Here is a 6,437-nt window from a genome sequence, read left to right as displayed (position 1 = left end):
CACGGGCCGTTCCTGGAGTACCGCCGGCGCTGCTTCGTCCAGAACAGAAACAGAACATGCAGATAATAGGCATATGTTCTTTACACTGACCGTTTTGACCCTGATGCCTTACCAACAGGCTCAGATGGCGTAATTAGCTTTTCTAAAGTAGGAGATAGGAAAATAAAAGTTTACAAAGTGGTTTCTCCATGGGATCATCACATAGAGTGCATATTTTCTTGTGTGGAGGCTACAGACACCGTTGTGAGACAACCCACTGTCACCCTCGTCAACGTTTAATGAAGATAGATCAGCAGAATTTAGGGAGAAAAAGTATCATTTGAGAAGTAAATCACATGAAAACAGCAGCTTGTGTGATGTATGTATGTAATTATCAGCAGCTACCAGATATTATCAGATCATTAGGTATTAAGACAGACACACGGCCATGAGCCTGGGCATTGGAAGACATCAATTTGCGAGCTGCTCTTCTGTGTGAGAAAAAAGATATATTCAGTATGACACAAGCTTGCAAAACAACATTTAGAAAACCTCTCTGGAAGTGTATCTTCTTGTTTATTAGAGTCCTTGGAACTGCTTGCTGTGAATCTCATCAGTCACCTTGGATTCCTTTTTCTGTGAGATAGCTAGTGTGCATTCTCAACCTATACATTTAAATTCCGCTTCCGTGGAAGGAGGAAGATAATTAAAATAATTAGTGGTAGTAATTATCCTTTTCATTCGAACAATACAGACATTTCTGAGTGAAAATGTCTAGTTTTCACCAGAAGATGAATATATGGTGTTTTCACATGAATGTTGATCTGTAAAAGAATATTTAAAAAGGAACAAATTCCATGGAATTGAAAGAAGGTATGCTAAAATCTTTGTGCATAAAGCATTATTTTATTTTCCTTTTATTAGGGAACAGATCTTCAATACTTCACAGACTGTGCTGTGATTTATTGTTTTGGGAATTTATTTTAAACTGCAGATATTTTTGTACATACAAGAAGAGGAAGCAGCAACAACAGCAATTGACTTGCAGCACATTTCCACATATACACGCACACAAAGAAATCATTGCAAAACAGGACTCTGGGACTGTCTTGTACTTCAGCAACCAAACCATCTTATGGTTTCTCTTCTCTTTTTACCATTCTGCACTCTTTCCTCCTGCTGACAGGGTGAGCCTACAGATCAGGAAACCAGATGAGGCCTGATACTGAAAAAAACATCTTGCTTTAACTACAGACGAAGTTCTAATTTGTAGCAGACATTAAGAGACCATGTTTACATCTGAAATGATACTTTAGATGACAGCTTTGACAAGTACAAATGTCACTAAAAAGCAGGATGACCCTTTTCATTCTCAACTGTCCAGATGTGTACAGATTTATTCCAAATAATTGAACTGAAATTTTTGCTTCATGTCTATCTATTAATGAACTGGAAAGTTAGTGATGTAGATTAAGTTTACTGAATTGGTGAGAATTAAACCTTTAATCAGTTCCAAGCATAGGAGGAACAAGTAATGATTATTTCCATGAGTTAAGGAGATCTATCTGTCTCAAATGTAGCAGCAGTTGTGTCTCTTTTGACTTTTTAAGAGAGAGTAAAAATAAGACTTCTTCAGCTCCCTATTCAGTCTTCATCCTTTCTGTAACTAGGATAGGTTGGACCCTTACCTTCAGAGTGTCAAACTCTCATTTAACTGCCCTTTGTTGATGCTTAGATAAATTCATCCTTATTCAACATTTTATAGCACGATACATACCTTTTGTTATTTGTTCCTTTAATTGTTGCTGTTCTTTGTAACACTCTGCCATTTACTTAAGACTAAAGCGCACCAAAAAAAAGCCATATGTGAGTCCTGATTTATATAAAGGCATGGGGTATATAAAAATTTCATTGGCTTTGCAAGATTTGACAGTACAGGTATTTTGAAGCACCAGTATGTTTAAGTTACAGCTTACTTGAACGTTCCCTTAGCAGGCCAATCTGCAGCAGCGAAATAAGCTCTTGAGAATATGGTTTTATATTGTTACATTTTTGGTTAGCATGAGTAAGTTGGTTAGTGGTGTGACTACTGTAATGTGTCTCTACTAGTAAGAATGTGAATGCTTATTTCACAGTTTGAGTCTTACATAGAAATGAAAAGATACAGAAAGAAAATCAGTTGAGAGTAAAACTTAATTTGAAAGCCTTACTACTGACAAAGATGTTCCATGCATTATTCAGAATTATATAGATTTTGAAATTATGTCTTTTGTTGAATGGCTCAGATTTTGCAATGTTTGTGTGGGGGGGAAAAAAAAAGCCATTAGAAAGTCTGTCGATTCTTGTGAGATAAAAGAGCTAAAATTGCAGACAAATGAGAAAAGGAAAAGCACTGATACGGACAGGTATAAGATGAAAAGAAAACATAGAATGCCAGAAATGACAGACAAAAAACAGATTGTGCTCCAGGGATCTGCAAAAAGTGATCCTTCTCCTCAGAACTGTCTGCTTGGCTAGCAATGATTCTTCATTGAAAGAGAGGAGATAATTAATTTCCATTGTAAAAGAGGAGGTAAGTATATTAATGTTTACTGTGATAGCATTTTTTTCTGTACTATAGCCAATAAATAGTTTATTTATATATTCAAGCTGGGTGTATTCTGCTTGCAAAATCACATTGTGCATAGTTAATCTTTCCAAACAGTGGCTCAAAGAGAAATGATGACAGGAGGAAGAAGTTCATATATAAAACAAATGTACACATTGTAATTAAAAAATAAATAAATAAACTCAAAAGAACAGGGATGCTTTTGGGTTAAAAACAATCTGTTTTGGAGTGAGGCTGGTAACTTCATGAGGGAGGGAGGAAGAATTAGGATGGAAGTTTCTGGCTGCGGGGGAACTGTGAGAGGAGGGAGTTAAAGAAGATGAAGATAGTTGTTGAGGTTCATCACAGAACAGTAGTGGAAGACTTTCAGAAGGCAAAAGTTCAACACAGATGGAAACCATCTGTGATACTTACAGCCAGTTTTATGAAATTGTAGTTAGCAAAGATCTGGTCAAAACAGTGTTTTATACAGAATTATTAAATATTTATTAGAAATGGAAAAAATAAAATGTTTTTTGTTGTCTCTGTTAAAATTTGTCTTCGTTAAAAGACAAGGTGAAAATAGATCCAGCACAACACTGAATAACGATTGGAATCCTTCTAACGTGCTGAAAAAGTGGAGTAAACATCATATGGGAAGATCATTTCTCAGAGCAGGGAGTGTAGAAAACAACTTTGGTTACAATAGTAACTATCACAGCCTTGTGATAATTACTGCCTAGCTGTTCTTCTGATGTAAACTGAGTGTCTCTGAGTATTAGAAGCCAAGTGTCTCAACAGTATATAAGCAGACAAAAACCATCATTGATAGATGTGCAGATGCTGAATATTAGTTTGTACAAATTCTAGAAAGCTCAAATTTGTCATCTTTTAGATCTAAAGCCATGACTGGTTAAAAAATCTTTTCTGTAGAAATATGAGTAAGTGGGGGGAAGCCCCTGCAGTGCCTCCTTTCAGATGTTTATAGAGTCTTTTTTTCTGTGTCATATTCTGTTAAATATAAGTCTATCTTAAAAAGCTGGAACGTTCTATTCCAGGATTCCATTGCATAGGGCAGATTTTTCAAGGTGTACACTTGTCCTATTGAGTTGATTTAGCCAAGAAAATTATTAGATACTGAAGGTGTGGTTTCAGCCTTTCTGAACAAAAAAGTGGTATGTGGTATAGTAATTTGTAAAGTTAACTATGTATAAATATACTATTGTATAGTAAATTGTTAGTTAACTATTCCAAATCTTAGCAGAAGTTCAGTTCAAGCCTGAATGATTTTTATTGAGTTTAGTCACATCCAAAATAGCCAAATAACCTCATACAATATAGCTTGCACTCTGACCAGCTTGTAGTTGATTTGAGTTGCAAGTGGTGCTATGATCAGCATAATTAATTAAACCAAACACAAATATTGTGAAAAGTAACTGATATTCTATTAAGGCTTCTTAATAAAATGATAAGATCTCATTTGAAAGGAATACATAACACTAGTTTTTGCATGTTTGTAATTGCTCAAGCTTATTTTTATCTTCATTTCTCTCTGTGCAGAGTTCTGCCTGCAGTTTATCACTTCAGTGCCACTTAGATTGACTTCATTGAAGCTAAATAGGCAAGGTACACTTCATTTTTATTCTCCTGTCTATGCTTTATCTGGAAGATTCTTTTAATTAAAACTGAGTAACACCAGCTAACAGAAAGATTGAGTGTAAGATTTCCCCTGGGTTGGTTCATGCTATCTAGTCCAAAGATAACATGTTCAAGTTACTTTTCAATATCAAAGAGAAGATAGTTCTTCCTCAATTTCCAAACACCTCATCTGTTTAGCTTAACGTTATGTAAATCATGCATTCTTCCTATAAGGTTTACTAGGTCAGCCTTTTAGCAGCTTTGTATCTTCCAACAGTCTCTGAGAGTTTAGTTTTTGTCATTACATATTTACATTTTTGTCTAATTGCAAGATTAAAAAGACATTTTCAGTTATTTGGTTATCATCATCTGATAGAAAAAGTAAGATAAGACTTTGCATGTCCTTTGTGGTATACAACTGACCATTTTAGACTAGAAAATTTGTCTTCAATGGCAGATAGCCTGTAGAATTCATCTTTGATTTCCTTTGTCACACACGGCAGATGTTCCAGAGGAGGCTGTTCAAAAGGATTGATAATGATTTCTGTCTAAGCCGTATTCAATCTGTCCCTCCTCCCTGCCCCCAATTATTCATTCATGTCTTTAATGCATATATAACATTGATGTTCCTTTACAGTAAACTATATCTGTTCATATCATCTGTTAAGATGAAGCAATCCTCTGAATAGCCTCTTCTTTCAGACATGTAAGCTGCTTGATTTAGAGCACCAACTGTCAGAGAGCTTAATCAACTAGTACATATCCTACATTTAAGGACTTATATATTTCTGGAGTACTTTAATCATTTTACGAGAGATGCAGAGTGTGTAGCACTTACAACTTCTTAGGATAGTGTCTTCATAAGCCTAATGATTGTTTTATGGCGGCAATCTCAACAGAAATTTTTACAGCAGGCTCATACATACATGTATTTCTGTCAGTAATGTGACGGTTAAGAGGAAAAAATAAACACACACACAAAGCAAGATCATTGTAGGTTACTAATTGTCTGGACAATACAAGAGGAAGATGGCTAGATATAAGCTAGAAAATTACTCCTACCCCATCAGCTGTTAGGAATTTCTAGACATAAAGTCTAAACAGCAGGTGGCACTGCAGTTTGCCTTGTCTTCATAGATAATATTATCAACCTAAATTACATTTACTTTTTCCAGTTCCCATTTTCATAGTTTCTTTGATCTGATGAAGGAGTCAAGCGGAATTCTGAAATGCAAATATTTTCTAAATAATAAAGAAGATAGATTCAGAAGGATGGAATACCTCACCTATAAAGATGTGTTATATGTATATTTCATAGAAGGCCCAGATGTTTTTGTTTGTGTTTTTTTTTCTTATAAGTAGTCATTTTTATATTTTCCTTTTCAGTTTTTGACATCTTGGATGGGGTTCATCCAGGAAAGTATGCATAGGCTAAATTCTAGATGTGGATATTTGAGCTAGTTATTCTGATCTGCCACGCTGTTCAGGAAGCAGAAATATACATTATTGGAAAGGAATTCATTATAATTCACACTATAATTTTAAGTATATTAGAATAATGATTCCCTATGACTGCTTATTTTTCTATATTGACATTGGGGAAAATCTCAGAAACCATTTTGGAAGTAAATGCCTTTGGTTTGTCAAAATGAACCTCTGTCCTGGCAACAGTGTACACTCAGCTGCCAAATGCTGTGTCCACCATCATTCCAATTCTGAGGTGAGATGAATTACTGTCTGGAAACCAGAGAGTAAAACCTGAAGTCATCCATTAAATAGAAAATAGACTCAGAAAAAATGGACACCATTGATGGGAATGGCACATTGTTGTTAAATCACTTAGCCTGCTTATAATTTGTCTCATTTAACTTCCTTAAGCACTACTTAAAGATGCCTGTGCTTGGCTTCACAGCTGACATGCTCAGGTTTCTCACCACCACTTCCTTTGCAAAACCTTCTGTAAATATTTTTGTTGTTGTTTTCTTTATTAAATATGAGTGACTCAGATGCATTAGAGGATCATAAGAGGTTTGTGTACTGACAGAAACATCTCAACATTGCTGTTGATGTGTAGCCTTCTGATGTTTCTTTCCAACTTCCAATTCAATAACCAACTAATTAGATATTTTGCATGTTTCATCTTCTCTAATATTTAAAGTCTACCAAATTAATAAATTATTAAGTTTTTACTTGATTATCTCATTTTTTTCCCAGTTCCATACAACCCTTGGAG

The 6,437-nt window shown here is 35.1% G+C and overlaps 1 long non-coding RNA gene across 1 annotated transcript in view; it reads left to right on the top strand.

Moving 5' to 3' along the window:
* Positions 1-6: 6 nt before the first annotated feature.
* The window catches only part of LOC116217605, a 10,024-nt gene continuing 3,593 nt past the window's right edge, over positions 7-6,437 (top strand). Inside the window, exons 1-2 of the long non-coding RNA XR_004162308.1 lie at positions 7-2,551; positions 4,127-4,192. This is a non-coding gene — a long non-coding RNA (uncharacterized LOC116217605). The remainder of the gene's footprint in view (positions 2,552-4,126; positions 4,193-6,437) is intronic.

This window comes from Meleagris gallopavo, chromosome 1 (assembly GCF_000146605.3).
Source record: "Meleagris gallopavo isolate NT-WF06-2002-E0010 breed Aviagen turkey brand Nicholas breeding stock chromosome 1, Turkey_5.1, whole genome shotgun sequence".
Taxonomy (NCBI): Eukaryota; Metazoa; Chordata; class Aves; order Galliformes; family Phasianidae; genus Meleagris; species Meleagris gallopavo.
Note: the sequence above shows the minus strand (reverse complement) of the source record. Positions and strands in the feature narration are given on the sequence as shown.